Source organism: Schistocerca nitens, chromosome 6, assembly GCF_023898315.1.
Source record: "Schistocerca nitens isolate TAMUIC-IGC-003100 chromosome 6, iqSchNite1.1, whole genome shotgun sequence".
Taxonomy (NCBI): Eukaryota; Metazoa; Arthropoda; class Insecta; order Orthoptera; family Acrididae; genus Schistocerca; species Schistocerca nitens.
This window is the reverse complement of record NC_064619.1, coordinates 232,021,117-232,041,784: the sequence shown is the minus strand read 5'-3', so window position 1 is coordinate 232,041,784 and position 20,668 is coordinate 232,021,117.

The window sequence follows — 20,668 nt, the reverse complement described above, 5'->3', positions numbered from 1 at the left end:
CATCGTTCTTCCGTCGTTTCATAAAGACTCAAGCCATGAATTCTGAGGCATTAAACCGGCTTCTACGGAAGGATGTGCCATGGCAATGGACTGAAGAATGTGAACTAGCTATTCGAGACCATGAAGACCAACTCGTTAACGCATCCTTATTATATCACCCTGATATGAATTGTGAGTTCTGTCTGTCCACGGATTCATCGGATGTTGGATTAGGTGCTTGTCTCTTCCAAATAAGGAAAATAAAAGGGGTACCAACATTCTGTACGATAGCATTTGCTAGTCGAGTGTTATCGCCCTGTGAAAGAGCCTATACGACCACAGAACTTGAAGCACTTGCGGTTATCTGGGCATTCAAGAAGTTTAACTATTATTCATATGGTTCGAAAACGATTGTGTATTGTGACCATCAATCACTAACCTTTTTGCAAACATGTAAATTATTACATCCTAAACTGTCACGTTGGACAATGACACTACAACAGCACCAATTTAAAATTATTCATGTGTCTGGCAAAGAAAATATTATTGCGGATGCACTGTCAAGATCCCCAGAAGGTTTAACGCAGGAAATAGAATCAGTAAATACTTCGTATTTTCCAGTATTACCGTTGCAGGACAATATCTACAAGACTTATTATGTACATCTTTGAAGAGATATGGGAAATTTACAACGAAAAGACCCTCGATGGAAGAAGATAATTCAGCTAAAGGAACAACAAAATTCAAGAGCTAGTTTAGATCATTATAAATTAGTAAATGGAGTATTATTCTTCAGATGTTGGAAGGACAACAATTCACGGTGGTGTGTATGTATCCCGAAGGAATATGAGGAAAAATTAATTTGGTTTACCCACTTATCATGGGGACATTTTGGTGTAATTAAATGTGCTAATAAAATAGGAGCATACTGTTATTTTCCGAATATTCGGAGAAAAGTGCACCAAACAGTACAAAACTGTTTACTCTGTCAAAAGGCAAAACCGGATAATAGAGATAGTAAGCATATTCTGCATTCAATTATTCCACGAGAGCCAAGGGCGTTAATTTCGTGTGATATCTGCGGCCCTCTCCCACGATCAAGAGGAGGAGTCAAATCCATTGTTGGATTGTTTGACGTGTTTACAAAATATGTAAAACTATATCCATTAAAGTGTGCTACTGCCAGAGCAGTTGTAGTGAGATTGGTGCGTGACTATCTTCCGCATGTAGGTTTACCGAAATCCATAATTACAGATAATGCCAGAATTTTTACTGGATTTAAATGGAAGCAAACATTAACACAAATTGGTATTCGCCAAATGTTGACATCATGTTACCATCCACAAGGTAGTCCAATAGAACGAGTTTTCCGAGAATTAAACCGATTTATGCGTACATACTGTCACAGTAAACAAACATCATGGGCTGATTATTTGTCAGAACTTGAACAAATATTTAATAATCTGACACATACCTCAACTAACTTTACTCCAACAGAGCTTATGTTTAGTCAGATTGAAAAGAACTTCTGGATAAACCATCTGCCAAAGTATGAAGACCAGAATTTAAAATGGGAGGAAAAGATTCGACTCGCACTTGTCAATTTAACTAAAAAGGCAATACAACGGAAATTGACATATGATAAACGGATTCACCGGATTCAGACGTTTCATCTTGGAGAAAAGGTTTTATTGAGGCGACACATCCATTCCTCGAAACTGATGAAGAACATAAAGAAATGGAATCTTATTTATACCGGACCATATGTTATGTAAATATATCAAATCCTGGATCATACTTGTTGGCATATCCCGAATCGAAAAGAATAAAGGGATTATTCCCGCATAATGATATTAAGATATTTTTTGAAGGATCGTAGATATGTGATACCAAATATGGAGAAGAATTTAGAGTGGAATTTGACTATGAGTCGAATGTGTATATAAATATCAAGAAGTTTATGTGTCTAGAGGTTAAGAGACAGTGAGATTACTCCTGTGATAGGTTAATAGACAGTGAGATTGCTCCTGTGATAGGTTAAGAGACAGTAAGATTACTCCTGTGATAGGTTAAGAGACAGTGAGATTGCTCCTGTGATAGATTAAGAGACAGTGAGATTACTCCTGTGATAGGTTAAGAGACAGTGAGATTACTCCTGTGATAGGTTAAGAGACAGTGAGATTACTCCTGTGATAGGTTAAGAGACAGTGAGATTACTCCTGTGATAGGTTAAGAGACAGTGAGATTGCTCCTGTGACAGTTTAGCACAAAAATTTTAAGATAGGTAGAAGAATTTGCTAATTCCTAGTATTTGTAAGTGTGGACTATGAGCAGAAGCCACAGTGATATACAATGAAAGTGCATCTACATTTCCTCAAGACACGGCACTTATGTGAGAATTGCGTGTGAAACTTGAACAGTGTGGCATATGTAGGTAAATACGTGCGCTGTTCGCGCAAGAAAACAAATGAACTGTGAAATGAAGCAACAGTCGATAATATCACTGTTGCAAACAATTGAAGAAACTCTCTAGTTGCGCGAGAAAAAATTATTATGATTTTTAGATTTTTCATTATGCCTTCTTTACCAGGAGAATTAATTTAAGAATTTTAATTAACATTTTAAGAATAGCAGTTTGTGTGCTTCATATTATGGACATAATTGTTTAAATATATTTCCATAAATGTTCATGAGAGGATGAAGAAGATTCTGCGAGTGGGTGATTTGTTAAATGAACATACGTCATCATTAATGATATTTATTTGCAAGTGGATCTATAAATCAATTAAATGACAGGTAACTCGACGATATTCTGCTCTGAGAAAAGCATGGGGCTAGGAAGAGCAGAACATCTGACCACATCGCAAGCAGTCAGTGCAAGAAGTTTGACCACACCCAAAATGTAAAAATGGGAAATCATCGTGACAAGCGGCTGCAGTACATTGGTAGGAATACTACGTATATTCTGAATCAGGTATGAAATAGGACTAGAGTAGGTACATTTCCACGATTTGACACTCGACGCAGTCAGTGACCTTTGACCTCGATCTTGATCTTGACATCACTTGATTGTTGCATGACAACTGTAATATCTCTTTATATTCGATGAATTATTCAGATACAATTCTACCCTTGAATGACGTTTACTAAATTTCTATCTTCATACTCGCAGAATCCATGCGAAAAGTAGTTCATACACTAGCTATGCCATGAGCGCATAAGTATTCTTTGTAGTACTCTCTCTGGTGGTTGTTAGAAAAAAAAGAAAAGGGAGCTTCCGAGATTGTCTTCGTGCAGGATTAGCCTGAGCTTTGTTTGAAGAACTGTAATCTGAATATTGAGATTTATGACAGAAGATAACGGATACGAAATTGTACGATTAAAAGTGAAATATATATAGATTGCTCCTTCAAATAAAAGGTGTGTATTTGACATTTGAGAATTAATGATATTTATCGATATATTGCGTAGTTGTTAATCAGAAGGGAACTTCCGAAAGACTGGATACGAACCTGCATTTAATAATCCAAGAGCTCCATTACTTCTTCGGAAGGTTAAACTTCATCAAAGCCAAATATCCGCTTGATCTGAGGATTCCCGACTGATTATACAACGCTCCAAAAATTACGAGGCATTTTATTTGTACAGATTAGCAGACTGCCGCAAAGCACGAGCCTGCAGAGAAGAAGAATCATCGCCTGATTTCATTCTAACAAGTAAAATTTCTGAATCATTTTGAGTGACTGAGCTATGACTGTGTTTCCTATCATGAATGATTGATTGCTCGAACGAATTGAGAGCTACAGAATTACGAAGATAGGAGGAAAAATAACACAACGAAGGACAAGCATGATGTGATTGATTACCGTGGGTTCACGACATCAACACCGACATCATCCTCCTTATCGGTGGGAACCCACATCCCTCCTTACCTATAGCCAATTATAGTAAAGTAATAAAAACATAAGATAGCGGAAACTGACCAGTTGTTTTAATGGGACATTGAGAACTGTCTCCCCCTTTCCCTCTCCTTCTCCCTCCTCCCAATATCTTCTACCAATAACACAGCAGTGCAGCACTAAAGTTTCATGGTAATAGAAACAGTGCAGTAGTGTACTGTACACACCTCAACCTTTCCTGTGTACCTCCTACCAATCAGAATCGTGTCAAGTTACATAATTTATGTGAAGGTTAACTGTGAGCTTTACACTCTTCCTCTGTTCTCTTCACCCAACTAGACCACAGTAAAAAAAAGTGGCTTCAAATTACATTTTTTGCGTAGAGACCAGTTATGTGCCTTATACTGCCCCTCGTTTTTCTTCAACCAGTCATACAGAACAGCATTAAAAATACAATGCCACGGCAACAGATCAATTTTGTGCTTTATAACCCCTCTCCGTTTCCTAGAAAATGGTGCCAGATACGCTGTAAAATTACGTAATATCTACTTGAAAGACTAATTATCTCCTTTAAAATGTAAGATACTGATTACAGCATAAGGACGGTGTCATATTACATTGTTTACCTACATTCACATTCCTCTTAAGTCAAAGTGGATTAACCTCCACAAAAATAGAAATACTGAAATGTCTTCAAGGACAAAGATATGCATTATACTCACTATCACACACACACACACACACACACACACACACACATACACATACCAGTCTCTTTATTTAGTATATTTCAAATACTGTGACTTCTAGCAATAATACTTCACTCTCCCTCTTTGCCCCACTTCATTCTCTCTATATGCCTCTATCTGTGATTCCATTTCCCACAACATTTAAAAAAAAACCTCAAATTTTTTTGTGCCATGTTCAGAAAAAATATATATACACCCATCTCTTAAGTCTTACATCAGTCACACAGAGACATACAATGTATTTACCTTACCAGGAAGCATCAAACATTTATCGTGTTGTGCAGAAAAAAAAACCTTGCTTTGTCTAATACTAGGAACCACGTCAGTTTAGACACGTACTGAAAACTTGACTTTTCATCGCCATGTAACAAACACTTGAGATAACGCTTAGTTCTTTTGCCAATGAGTGTTTCATGTCTCTTGCTCTAACCAAGCATTGCATCTCAAATTGAAACCCTCAGTTACTGACAGGTGTTGTTGATATACCTCGATGGGGACAGCTGAAAATGCGTGCACCGACCGGGACTCAAAGCCGGGAAATCCTGCTTCCATGGCAGATACTCTATCCCTCTGAGTCACTGAGGACACAGATGAATAGCGCGACTGCAGGCACGCTTCCCGTGAGACCCAAGTTCCCAGCTGTCCAGAATCTACATACATAATGTTCTTAATAGATATTTGCCCATCCACTGATCACTCGCGTCTAAGTGTTGTCTTCGTATCCAGCGTTTCATGTGAACAGAGATGATAGTCACGACGAACCAGTTAGGGCTGTGTTGTGGGTGATCGAACACTTCCCATCGAAAAGGCGGCAGGAGGATCTTCACTGTCCCTGCAGAGTGCGGCTGAGAATTGCCATGAAGAAGGAAGTGCGTGGCAGTTGTGTTAGGTGGGCTGTATTCATTATGACGAAGCCTCTCAGAGGGCCCTTCTACTTGGCGGGAGATATCGTTGATCTAGGCACCTTTACTCGCTCACAGTGTGCTCACAAGTGAAAAGAGAGTCTTGATGAGATCGACGGTCATACTAGAAACACTACCCTATACATCTCTGCAAAGCTTCATCAGGTTTTCACTGCGCTGTCCATTTCGCGACCGATCAGAACTTACTTTCTGGACAACCCTCGTATTACCAGTTTCACGTCTCTCATTTTCCACACGTTTTCAATAGTTTTGCCGAAAACTCTGTTGTTCATCAATTTAAGAAATTTGTTTCGAATTCCTTCTTTGCGTTCTTAGGTTTCTCAGAATTAACATCTACATATTTTTTTATGTAGTGTGATCGTTTGTGTTAAGTAAGTTTACCTTGTAGTGTAGTGTTCTGTCACACAAGTCACAAGTGTAGTTTCTTTTATTTTTCCCCGTGATCATTGCAAAAGTTAATGATAACTGGAGTTAGTCTCGTAGCAGAGAGCAGATCAGCAGTAGCAGCAGATCAGCAGTAGCAGCAGCTTATAGGTTATACGTCCGCCCCGGTGGCTGAGTGGTGCCGGCACGGTAGCTCAGCGTGTTCGGTCAGAGAGCTGGTTGGCCTCTGTATTGAAAAACTGAGTGGAAGGATCAACCACCGAACTTGAACAGGATGTCTTGCGACGTCCGCAACGACCAAACACAACGATCAATAACGCACCAAAAAAAAAAGTGCTCAGTGCAACAGAACAATCCTAAGGGCCTGGGTTCGATTCCTGGCTGGGTCGGAGATTTTCTCCGCTCGGAAAGTGGGTGTCGTGTTGTCCTAATCATAATCATTTCAACTCCATCGACGCGCAAGTTGCCGAAGTGGCGTCAAATCGAAAGACTTGCACCCAGCGAACGGTCTACCCGACGAGAGGCTCTAGTCACAAGACATTTTTATAAGCTGTACACGCTATATAAACATTTTTTAGTTTGGTGGTGTTCCTGCATCTACGTTGACTAGTGTTTACTAACTTTCTCGAAGTTTTTGGGTAAATGTCAGTGCATATCTTGGTGTGCGGCGATTTTGTTGCATAGTTTCCTACCGTCACACGCGACGCATCACTTGACTCCATTTAAATATTGTGTTAGTATAAAGTATGTAATTTAGAACAGTGTTTCAGAGTTATATTTTTTTCCTGCAGTAGCTTCTGTGTGGGCACAATTTCTGGTAAAAATTGACTACTGATACAGTTTCTGTACATAAATTTATTTCTGTTTTACGAGCTCGTTGATCTACGGTCATAGGCTACACTGAGAACTCTGCAGATCAGATTTTAGTGCTTCTTTATTTTCGTCATTTATATTTTACTTACTTACCAACCTCGGTAGTCCCACAGTTGTGTAATTTTCCCTTTTGCGGGGATCTGTTTGTGGTTTCTCAGCTACTCCAGACTGCTTTCTTTGTATTTTTTGAGAGCTTATATGGTATGACGTGGACTGAGACTACCGTATGCTTTTTGTGAACAGGCCGAAGGATAGCTGGCTGCTGTCCATAAATTGCTAGAAGCAGCGATGGCCAAGGTAGAATGGCTTCTGGCCACTCCTCAAAGCTGTTGCGATACTGGGGCGTCAGTGAAGAGAACTGTGACACCTTTGGTGCCGTCGGAAACCGCTGGTGACCTGACGTTGCTGCGTTAGCAGATATGCAACTTCTGACCGACGCGTTTCCACTTGAGAAAGAGTGGACGACAATGTTGGGTCCGCACGATACTTGCCTGACGGTGAAAGAGCGAATGGGGCTGCACGGCTGGCTCTTCACGCCTTAGCAACGAATACAAGGTGCTACCTACAGTCCGTTTAAAAATACTTGATAGCCGACGTCTGTTACTTGGCGCTACAGTGTTGCCACATCGGGTACTGCTCAATTAAAGGTGATACGCAAATGCGGCTGGTCACTTCACAAGTGCTGAAATGCTGTTAATGTGTAACGTGGAGCAATGTTGAAAGCTGCTGCCATCAGTTATGCTGGTAACGCGAGATGCTCTGTCCACAGCTGATTTTAAATAACCTATGACTGAACTATGGCAGACAACGCTCCTTTTGTAGCCCTGAATTTACACTCGTGTCCTAACCTAAGCACAACGTTGTTGATGTGCAATATATTCGAGAGAATGGCGGTCAGCAACATGCGGTAACTATTAACCTCAACTTGCTCGTGGAGATTAAAGCTGACCTGTGCAAGCAAACTAAAGACAGAAGAAAAAATGAACTTCAGCTCGAAAAGCGAACTGCTACTTATCGATTTTGCTACGCGAGATGACGTAATACCAACCGATGAGCAGTTCGGGTTGAAACTCACTTACATGTTATAGGCGACACAAATAGATTCCAAAAGAAAGAAGAATAATACGAAGAAAACTAAGAGCAAATAGGAAAGTCAATACGGTGATGAAAATGATGCAACGAAAGATTAAAAACCAACAAAAAATAGAGACCAGTTAATTGAAAATAATAATAATAATCAGTCATTTTAGTAAAGATTTTAAAAAAAGAAAAAAATGTTATGTTAGTGATATTTGAACCCAGCACTATTTTGCACCGCAAACTGTGACATTACCACTGCGCTATGGAAGACCGTAAAATTATGATATTGTAGTTATATATCTATAGAATCAATTGCCACAATCATTTCATGCCTTCAAAAATTTCGGACTTGCACCATGTCGTATGAAGTTGACCAATGATGTTAACTGAATATGTGAAGCCGATTCACGTCTTGTGCGAAATAATCCAGTTGTCTTGGGCTAGTGGTGTATACGAAATGTACGTGTTTCGTTACCAACGTTGTGTGTGCGTGTGCAAGACCACACAAAGCACTGGAAATTAACTATCTGACCATTTGTTGCGGCGAACAGTTTAGAAGCGACATTGAGCGCTGTAATTGGAGGAAGACGCATCCAACAAGTGTCAACTATGAAGTAATTTTAATCATACTATAGTGCTCTTCTGAAGAAGAGAAATTTGTTAACATCGAGTATAGATTTAAGTGTCAGGAAGTCGTTTCTGAAAGTATTTGTTTGGAGCGTAGCCATGTATGGAAGTGAAACATGGACGATAAATGGTTTGGACAAGAAGAGAATAGAAGCTTTTGAAATGTGGTGCTACAGAAGAAAGTTGAAGATTAGATGGGTAGATCACATAACTAATGAGGAGGTATTGAATAGAATTGCAGAGAAGAGGAGTTTGTGGCACAACTTGACTAGAAGAAGGGATCGATTGGCAGGACATGTTCTGAGGCATCAAGGGATCATCAATTTAGTATTGGAGGGCAGCGTGGAGGGTAAAAATCGCAGAGGGAGACCAAGAGATGAATACACTAAGCAAATTCAGAAGGATGTAGGCTACAGCACGTACTGGGTGATGAAGAAGCTTGCACAGGATAGTGTAGCATGGAGAGCTGCATCAAACCAGTCTCAAGACTGAAGACCACAACACCACCACCACCAACAACAACAACAGTGCTAATAATACTTCTCAGGCAGCACGGGATGCTTCTCTTCTAAGGACATCGGGTGCTTTTCGTGCCCTGTCTCAAGAAGTGCAAAGGGAGGATGTGCTAGTCATTCGGAGATCCAACGTTCGGTGTGTAGCGGAGCCGCTTAGAAAAATAACAGACAGAGTGGGAAAGAATGCCAGTGTCCACTCCGTATGTTTTCCAGGGGGTCTCGTCAATGGCGTGGGACAGGCTCTGCCGAAGACAGCTATCGAGCGCGTTCGGAACAATCGAATGCAAATAGTGGCAAATGTCAGCACGAATGATACCAGCTGCCGGGGTTCTGAAGCAATACTCATTTCCTCTCGGCGGACGGGTGACTTCATGAAGGCAACTAGCACCGCACATGGGCTAAGACTTTAATACGGTTCCTTCTTTCAAATATAGTACGTACGTCGAAATGGAAGATATTCAGCTCACCGATCATGGAACAGGAAAGCAACTACAATCGCTCATGATGGAAAGGCCATCAGACCAGATGAGAGTCTTGTAAGACTCAACAGAGGATATGTGGAAGAAGTTCCTCCACTTCTAGCAACAGTCTGTCGTAGTCTGCTGGAGCAATGAATGGTACCTAGCGTCTGGAAAAAAGCGCAGGTCACTCCTCTTTTCAAGATGCGTCGTAGGACAGATGCAGATAATTATGAGACTATACCACTGACGACAATCTGTTGTAGAATTTCGGAACATGTCTTATGCTCAAGAACTGTGACGGAACAAAAATCAACACTATAAAAGTCTACATGAGTTCTGCAAACAGAGGTGTTGCGTAACTCAGCTTTCTCAGTTTCTCCATGAGGTACATAATGCTGTATCCAACTGCGCTCGGGTTGTTGCCAAGTTAATTAGCTTCAGGACGGCATTTGCCACCATCATGCAGTGAAGTTTAATAGAAATAATACGACCTACCGATTATCGGACCAGATTTGCCACTGGATTCAAGACTTCCTTGCACATAGAACTCAACGCTTCGCTCTTGACGGAACAAAATCGAGAGATAGAAGCGAAATTTCCAGAGTACCCCGCAGAAATTGTGATAGGACCATTACTGTTTGCAGCATATACAAATGATCTAGTAGAAAGCGTCGGAAGCTCTTTAAGACTGTTTGCATATGATACGGTTGTCTGTGAAAAAGTAGAAACGCCTGAAGACGGTATCGATTTGAAAAGTGACCTAAGAAGGATAGATGAATGGTACAGGTTCCGGCAGTTGTCTCTGAACGTAAATAAATGTACCATATTGCGGAAAAGAAATATGTCACTGCACTTGTACACAACCGATAAAAAATTGCTAGAAACACTATCTATCGCAATATGTCCGGGGGTAGCTATCCAGACCGACCGTAAGTGGAACGACCAAATAAAACAGATAAGGTAAGAAAAGCAAAGCAGATGCCAGAGTGAGATTCGTGGGAGGAATGTTGCGGGAATATAACTTATCGACAACCGAAGTGGCTTACAAGGAGCTGGTTCGACCAATTTTCTATTATTGTTCATCAGTCGAGGACCCTTACCAGGTAGGACTGTCTGCCCCCGGTCGCTGAGTGGTCAGCGCGACAGAATGTCAATCCTAAGGGCCCGGGTTTCATTCCCGGCTGGGTCGGAGATTTTCTTCGCTCAGGGACTGGGTGTTGTGTTGTCCTAATCATCATCATTTCATCCCCAAGTCGCCGAAGTGGCGTCAGATCGAAAGCCTTACACCAGGCGAACAGTCTACCCGACGGGAGGCCCTAGCCACACGGCATTTTTTACCAGGTAGGACTGATAGATGTAGAGAAGATCAAAGAACGGCAGCGCGTTCCTCATGGAATGGTTTAGTCGGGACGAAAACGTTACAGAGATTCTCAACAGACTACAGTGGCAGACATTACTAGAGGCGCTGTGGATCACGAAGAGGTTTGCCATTGAAATTTAGAGAGAGTACTTTCCGAGAACAAAAGGACACATTACTTCCTCGCACATACAACAGTTATTGAAGTATGCATTTTTCCAATTTTTTTTTTGTTGAGGTCATGAAGTACTTTATCCTTGGTCGTACACGTTATTGAAAGTGCCTTAATAATGCGAAGAGTGTGGAAAAAGATAGTATAGATTCTCGATCCTACTTAAACTTCAGTACCTCTTTAATAAGTATGTTGTGAACATAGGACAACACCAATCCACGAACTTTGTTTCCTTTTGAACTTTTTTAGGACGGGCATAATGTACGCCCCCCCCCTCCCCGCCACCCTCCGTCCTGCTAATGCTTGTTATGGAAAATTCATTGATGTTGGTAGGATTAATTTCTCAAAGTGTTCCTCCTCTCTTATTTCAGGGAATAACTCTTACGTATTCCAGCAGAGGTTGAAAATACCGCTTCAGTTGTAAATTACTTTATTTTCACACGACCGGTTTCGGTCGTGTGAAAATAAAGTAATTTACAACTGAAGCGGTATTTTCAACCTCTGGTATAATGCTCAGTTGCGGATATTCTTCCAACAGGCTTGTTTGTCTGACATATTCGTTATACACACAAAAAGATTAAATTACTGGAGAAATTACATATATATTTACAGAACATAGTTAAAGGTATAACGACACAGTGAATTTGCGAATCTCAAGTTTCACAGCCTCCCACTCGGCGCACAGCATGAAATAAATATCGGTACACAAATTATTGTGGGAAACAACATTCATATAATATCCATATCTTTTAACTAGTCCGGGCTTCCCAGAGAATATTTGTACACATATTAACAAGAGGTTTTTACCAGTTCAGCCTTCTGATCTTCAAGGCAGTCAGATTGCTGAGCCCTGCCGTGGGTTTTACTCGAACCATGTAGTTCGTTGTTTTACAGACGAATGGAAAAACTGGTAGAAGCCGACCTCGGGGAAGATCAGTTTGGATTCTGTAGAAATGTTGAACACGTGAGGCAATACTGACCTTACGACTTATCTTAGAAGCTAGCTTAAGGAAAGGCAAACCTACTTTTCTAGCATTTGTAGACTTAGATAAAGCGTTTGACAATGTTGACTGGAATACTCTTTCAAATTCTAAAGGTGGCAGGGGTAAAATGCAGGGAGCGAAAGGCTATTTACAATTTGAACAGAAACCAGAGGGCAGTTATAAGAGTCGAGGGACAGAAAAGGGAAGCAGTGGTTGGGAAGAGAGTGAGACAGGGTTGTAGCCTCTCCCAGATGTTATTCAATCTGTATATTGATCAAGCAGTGAAGGAAACATAAGAAAAATTCGGAGTAGGTATTAAAATCCATGGAGAAGAAATAAAAACATTGAGGTTCGCCGATGACATTGTAATTCTGTCAGAGACAGCAAAGGACTTGGAAGAGCAGTTGAATGGAATGGATAGTGTCTTGAAGGGAGGATATAAGATGAACATCAACAAAAGCAAAACGAGAATAATGGAATGTAGTCGAATTAAGTCGGGTGATATTGAGGGTATTAGATTAGGAAATAGACACTTAAAGTAGTAAAGGAGTTTTGCTATTTGGGGAGCAAAATAACTGATGATGGTCGAAGTAGAGAGGATATAAAATGTAGACTGGCATTGGCAAGGAAAGCGTTTCTGAAGAAGAGAAATTTGTTAACATCGAGTACAGATTTAAGTGTCAGGAAGTCGTTTCTGAAAGTATTTGTATGGAGTGTAGCCATGTATGAAAGTGAAACATGGACAATAAATAGTTTGGACAAGAAGAGAATAGAAGCTTTCGAAATGTGGTGCTACAGAAGAATTCTGAAGATTAGATGGGTAGATCATATAACTAACGAGGAGGTATTGAATAGGATTGGGGAGAAGAGAAGTTTGTGGCACAACTTGACTAGAAGAAGGGATCGGTTGGTAGGACATGTTCTGAGGCATCAAGGGATCACCAATTTGGTATTGGGGGGCAGCGTGGAGAGTAAAAATCGTAGAGGGAGACCAAGAGATGAATACACTAAGCAGATTCAGAAGGATGTAGGTTGCAGTAGGTACTGGGAGATGAAGAAGCTTGCACAGGATAGAGTGGCATGGAGAGCTGCATAAAACCAGTCTCAGGACTGAAGACCACAACAACAACAACAGTCATTGGCGCAGGGTTTTGATCATGGTCTACAGGCTGTCTGCCTAAGTACATTACTGCTTAATAACTTTAGTTTAAGATTCTGGCAGAATTAGAATTAGCTCGCCTCACTAAGATTTAAATTTAAAATTATAACTCTACCTTGTATGAATAGCGTCTTCCGCTTTGGAGGTCGCCCTTCGCACTCCATCTTCTCAGGAATTCCATGCTCAACAAGCATGATGCAGACAACCCCTTTACTGATAAAACCGTGCACTCTGTGGATCCGTTTTCGAATTGTCACCACCTGTGTCTGCTTCTCTACCCTTTGTGTACACTACACAATTCTGTACTGGCAACGTCGGAATCTTAGTCTTTTCATTAATCCTGTTCAGCAGTTGACTAGCTAAAACATTCATGCTTGCACCTGTGTCAGTGAGTATGGTACTCGGCATTCTTCCGACAGTACAATGGACATCGACGTAAACTTCATCCTCACACTGATCTTTGCGGGATATATCATCATCGCAAATATCTTCTCGTACGTTTGTATAGTCGTTATACCATAGTATATTTATTGCTTCGCTATAATATGTGCTCCCCTCATTCCATCCCGCTGTTACTATGCGGGAGCGCTATGAGACCGCCTTTAGTTTGTCGTCTGATTTCAAGTTGTGGGTCGCACTTTGGCAGCCTCAACTATTCGTACTGGTTCCTGCTGGGGCTGAGACTATCCGGCAGATGGTCCTGAATTCATCACCAATCGATTTTGGTTATCATTCGCATTTGAATTAGACCGGCTCTGATCATTGTTTTGAGGAGGCTACTGGCGTCCTGTATGCTGTCCATTTATATTGCAGTGCTCTTTTCTGTTTACATTGTAGAATCGATCTGGAGGCGGTGCGCCATTGCCAGAAGCGAGATTATTTCAGCCATTGTTGTAGTGGCTTGCAGAACGTTGAGTCACCGCTCTACCGTTGCCGTTACTGTTTCACGTACCCCTGATTTTGATCTAAGGAATCTACCATGGACAAAAAAAGTTATATGTTGTCCTTTAGCGCCTGTATCAATTTCTCTCGATTACCGATCGTTAGTTTACCTTGCAGTATTCCGATAACGGTCTTATGTGGTATCAGGTTCTCCCAATATCGAGTTTTATTTAGGTTTCTCTCAAAATACTTTCTGAGACTTCATTTCTTTGGATTGTATGTTTCAGGATTAAAAAACTCACGCCTTAGGCGAGCTTGCACCTGCTACAGCCAGTACCAACCAGTATACTGTAAGGAAAGCCTTGAAAGCATTCATCAGAAGTTAAATAGGTGTCGGATATTTCCGCGGCCCGCTCGACAGATTCGCCTTGTTTGTAAGATGTTGCAAAATGTATCTTTTGCCGTTCACACCAAGTTTTAGGCAAAATTCCTCTGAAACTGCGAACGAAGGCAACGTGGAGGGGATATTTATTTTCTGGCATAAAGACCTGAAACTGCCGGTGCTTTCTTCCAAAGGCACGGCTATTAATGTTGGTGTCGACCCCAGTGAGTCACATGGGCGTTCTGCACTGGGCTAATTGCCCCTGCATGGTGCGGTTAAGTTTGATTACTTCGACTAATAGTTGCTTAATTTTCGTTCGTACACGTCAGCGGAGTTATCGTCTCACGTGGGGAACTTTTAATCATTTCCATTTCTTGCTTCAGGCCCTTAACCTCCAACGGTGACGTCCTGAGGCCAGTCAGGCAAATCATGCGTAATTTATCTTATATGACAGATCTCGTTAAGAATGTTTTAGCTTGAGGATCCCGGTTTAGATTAATTTTCGTGCTAACAGATTGCACCGTCGCAAGAATTTCCATTTCTCGATTGTCTGGAATATCAGCATTCTTTCCCGAAATCCTATCGCTGAAGGCTTTTGTAAATTGTGGCCACTAAGCAATGAGGTTTTGTTGTAATTCTGCTCCTGTTCAAGCGTCAGGTCGCTAACTTGCGGTTTGTCAGTTTTGACACATTGTTTTTGAATGTGGTCTGAGGACGTTTAGTGCCTGAACATAATCAGATAGCTTGTGCACTGTATCCGGTATTTTGCGATAACCCTTCGTGAGATTTGATGATTTGAGTGTCTCAAAATTAGCTGTTATTTGATTATTGATATCTTTAACCACTGTCTTTCCTTCGTGATCTTAATAAAATTTACTTTCATCTCTACAGTTTGCCTTTCCGGAGTACGACCAAATTTTCTATCCAGTCTATTCATTAATTCAGTGTCGCGAGCAGTTATCATGCGATGCATTCTGTTCGTAAATTAAGTACCGCGAGTAATTAAAATGTGATACACTTTGTTCGTTAATTCGCTATCGCGAGAAGGTATCACGCAATCCATTTTATTATTACGGGTAATCTGTCGCATACGTTGTTGAATGAGGTCACAGGTTGACTGTTCTGCAGAATTATGGTACTGACCTGCGGCTGTGCATAATTCTCTTCAAATAATTTGCTAACATTTGCAACAACAGGTTCCAATACATCACAATCAGAGCGTGCGTTCTCCATTGTCAGATGGACTATGTTGCCGCCGCCGATATCGGTCTCACCTTCCATTCCTGATTCTGTATTTATGTTTTATTGATTTTCAAATTTTGTGACCTCTTAGTAACAAAAATACGCTATTAGTCAAAGTAGAGAAGAATTATTTGAGTTACTCCAAAATACGTTCTAGAATTACGCACTGCAGCAATTATTTATCAAGGTAGCGAGACGAGCCATCTAAGCCGATGACACAGCCATCCTTGCGCAAGATTGGATACCGTCGAACATAAATTCACGAATACAGAAGACACTCAGAACTGCCGAGCCTTGGTTGGAACGATGCGTATTAAAGTAAACGTCGACAAGTGCGAAGCAGTTCTGTTCACATGCAGACCGAAATTACTGCACAAACATCAACACTGTCAATAGCTAACACTACATGTACGCCCAATACGTTTCCGAGAGAGAGTCAGATATCTCGGTGTCCGGCTGGACCAGAAACTTACATGGAAGGACCACATCGAATACGTTGTCAAAAGATCGCACGCGAGGCTCCAACAACTCTACACAACGCTCAGCAGGGAAAGCACACTGGATAGGAGGGTGTCAAGCCCCGTATAAATGACACTGATTAGACCTCTGGTGACGTACGCAGCTCCAGTCTGGGGTGTCTGGGAATACGCAGCTCCTACACGCCTGCGCCACCTGCATATCATACAGAACAAACCCCTACGCATAATTATCAACGCGCCGCCATACACACGCACCGTGGATCTTCACAATGAATACCGCCTTGAAACCCTCAAGGTAGTATTCAAAAAACACGCCACACGACTATACAGGAACTCGAGACACTCGAACAATCCTTTCATTCTTTCATCCTTACTCTGAGAAACTATGATCACAACCATAGGTGGAAGCATAAGCGGCCAAAGACAATATTAGCTAGGGCATAACCACCTACGGCAAGCTAACATACACCCACAAGCGACAACGGCAGGAAGCCCCTCCAAGACAGCAACGTTGACTGGATATTCCAGTTGCTATTAAAGCCGACCAACAGGCTTCAGCAGGGAAACCGACAAGACAAGCTCGCACACTGACGCGCAAACAAATCACCAACATACACAAAACGATGATGAACGTAAGGATTACAGGTATACTGACATTCACCGAGAAATCAACACCGGCACCCAGTGGCATCCGCCGTGTAACAGCACCGCACAACGTCAAGGGTAATGGTTAACTTTAACCAAACGTACGCAAACATAGGAGAACCCACAGCCTGCGAGACCTCACTCTAGTGAAAACTAACCCTTTGGCAGAGATGGCAGTAGACCTTTTGTGTTGACCTTCATGCCGGTGTGGGCGTGGAGGGGCTCCACATTCTTTTTTTTCTTTTTCTTTTTAAAGCGGACATGTCTGACATCTTTCATCAACAATGCATAGATTCATAGCACAATGAAACATTACCATTATAATTCAAAATGAGTCATGAGTCACAATTCACGTGTGTGAAAAGTTGTCAGACACAACGTAGGCAAAGAATTGTGGTATCCCTTACCTTTTTAAAACAGTGTTGCACTGCGTCGTCATAGTAACATGTTTTCTTCGTCCAATTTCCCGTATTACTTTATAACACATTTACTTCCAGTTAAATTTCTTCATCTTGTTTCCTTTTCATATCCTATTACTTTTCAAATTTGTCCTGGAACAGTCGACATCAAACAGGAAAAGGATAAATTTATAGTGCTTTTACAAAATACAGTTTCGCACTCCACACTGGCATCCAGAATGAATGGTAAATGAGAATCGCCGCTAGTGAACAAGACGTCATTTACCTCTAATAAGTAATTCTGTTACTACATGGAATCCGTGCCTCAGAAGTACGAGGGCTGTCCAGAAAGTAAGTTCCAATAGTTTGCGAAATGGAAACCACAGCGAAAACCAGAAACTTTTTATTTGTAACAGTTAGGTACACCTTTCACCTTGTTGTAGTAGTGTTATATCAAATTTCCAATATCCTCGTCATAGAAAGCAGCCGCTTGTGCTTTCGGGCAGTTATCTGCACTGGTCAGCAGCTTGTTTTCTGTGGAAAAATGTTGTCTTCATAGCCAGCTGTTCTTGTGAACAGAGATGAAACTTAGGGGGAGCCAATTACGGACCGTATCGTGGGTGATCAAACACTTCTCATCGGAAACGCTACAGGAGCGTCTTCATTGCCCCTGCAGTGTGCGGCCGAGAAATGGCATGAAGAAGGAGCTGCTCGACAGTTGTGTTATGTGGGCTGCATGACACAGGCGAAATCTCTAACTAGGCCCTCATACTTGGCGGGAGACGCTATTCCCTACGCATCTTTACGTGCTCACTGTTCACTCAAAACTGAAAAGAGCGACGCGACACGATCGACGGGCATACTAGAGACACTGCCCAACACATCTGTGCAAAGCTTTACCGGATTTTCCTAGTGGTTTCCATTTCGTGACCGATCGGAACTTACTTTCTTGACAGCCCTTGTATATTGTCTCTCTTCACTACAGGACGCTGTATGAATTATTATATTTATTCTTACTACCATGTTTTGATGTATAACAACGCGGCCTGTGTCTGACTGGTGTTGAAGTCTGACAACGCCATTTCTTGCAAACCAATGATCGAATCATTCTCAGCAGTGCTTGCACGAAAAATTATTGCAACATACTTTAGATGTCCTATGACATATCTCAGAGCCGTTCCGAATCACGTTCAAAGACAAATTAATGACTAAACACAGTACGTATTCGGTCATTCTGTCTCCAAATATTTCGCTGCCGAGTTCGCTGCTCCATCCATTGAATATTCTGAGAAATATTGATTAAATAGATGGATAAGTTAAATTTCGAGAAAGGGAACTCTTTTAATGGAACCAGCAAAGTAAATTATATTCTCATGTTCAATCGTAATTAAGATTAGCGGATAGTTTTATACACTTATAGAGAATATCTAATCTGTAGTACAGAAGCTGGAAGCCCACACAAAAGTGAGTCACCGCTCAAAAGACAGAAGTAGTTTTTGTCAAACATTTTAATACATATCGCAAGTATCTTTGACAGGATACCTGCATTTTACACTACCGATCTGAATAAAAGATGAAAGTGCACATAAGTACTAGAGCTAGGCTTTACTCTTGATACCAAAAGAAGAAAGAAATGAATATTTTCTGAAGAAACATCTTACCCTATAGACATAGATTTATCAATAAAAAACTATCTGAAATATCAGTTCTTGTAGGAATTTCAAATTGTGTTACCATAAAAGTTCGATGTGCAATCAAATCACAGGATGGAAAATTTTGTAAACTAGTAGTCAATGACCATAACGCAAAATCAACACGAAAAATAACGACCGTAAGCCACGCTTGACTAGCTTGAACGTAGTCATCAGTCAATGCAAAATTTACATGGGCACCACGAAACACTGTCCATGTAAAATATTATTAAACTTACCATATCAACATTCGTATTATAATCTGTCTCCACATTTAAAACAGTCTAGTCGGATTCCAAGGAAACACGAATGTACACGACAATGAGTTGTCTGGGCAATTAAGTAACAGCACTAGAGCGGTTAATCATATAGCAAAGTGCTAAACTGTGGGAAAACACAAAGATAACGGACTTGGTGCTGTAGTATTTACTACCATAGGACTTGTCAAACTGGAGAATTACGATATTACCTACATAGGAAACGCAGCACCACTTGAATAACCTTTCTTGTGGCTACTGTGTTAAAAAATAATGTTTCTGCTACTTTAATATAGCATTTCTTTTTCGTACTTGTTGGAGTCGGTGTAGTTTATTAAAGCTGTATGGAGACAGAACGTAATTAATGGTAATAATCATTACAATTGACTGGATATTTTATCCGCAAACCGGAAGACAAACTGAAAGCATTGTCAAACATCACACAGCAGCTGTTCTGCAAGCTATTCGTTAGCTGACATCATACGGAAGCACTTTGTAACGCCGACTGTTAGCGTTTAACGAAAGACGTAAGCGTTCTAGCACAGGGTAAAAGCGTTCATACGTTTAACTGTTCACAAGTGGGACTGTAACGTGACATATAAATTTATTACATAAAGCGGGTATCAAAGAGAATCATCCGATTTGGTACGTCTATATTTCCGAAAATAATAAGCGTATGCAACGAATTTTGTTTTTTGATGAACGGGAAAGTCAAAAAGCTTTTTTTTTTATCCTTTTCATACGTGTTCCAAATGTCTCCCTTGACACGCACGGCATATGTCAGTGCGGTATTCAGAGTGTCCCCATACTTCAGAGAGCATGACTTGAGCTGCAGCTTTCACAGATGCTGTTATGAGATGTCTCAGGTCATCGTTGTTGTTGGTAAAGGAAGCACATAAACAGAATCTTTTATAAATCTCCACAAGAAATAATCATCTACAGTCAGGTCCGTTGATCTTAGAGGCTAGTAATGTAAGGCTGAATCATGTGGTCCAGTGCGACATATCCTTCGTCCAGTAATCCTTTGATTTAAAAATTCCCGCACTTCCTGATACCAGTGTAGTGGTGCCCCACCCTGTTGGTAAATGAAGTAGTTCGAATCAGTCTCCAACTGTAGGAGAAAAAGAAATTCTCAAGCATATCGAGACATTTGTTTCCTGAAACAGTATTCTCGCCAAAGAAAAACGGACCATACACCTTTCCCCGTGAAACTGCACAAAAACAGTAAATTTGTTGTACAACATCATGTGGTTGTTCCGTACCTTATATTCTCGCATTATGACGGTTGAACTTTCCATTTAAATGGAATGTTGCGACGTCACTAAACACTAAGCGTGGAAGAAAACTGTCATCCTCCATCTTGCCAAGAACGAAATTACAGAACTCCGCATGTTGTTATTTCTCACCTTCACGAAGAGCTTGCAGTAGCTGGTTTTTGTATGGTTTCACGTGCAAACGTCGACGCAACACGCGCCAGACTGACATCGGGGGCATGTTGAGCAGTCGAGTTGCACTGCAAACGGATTTCTGC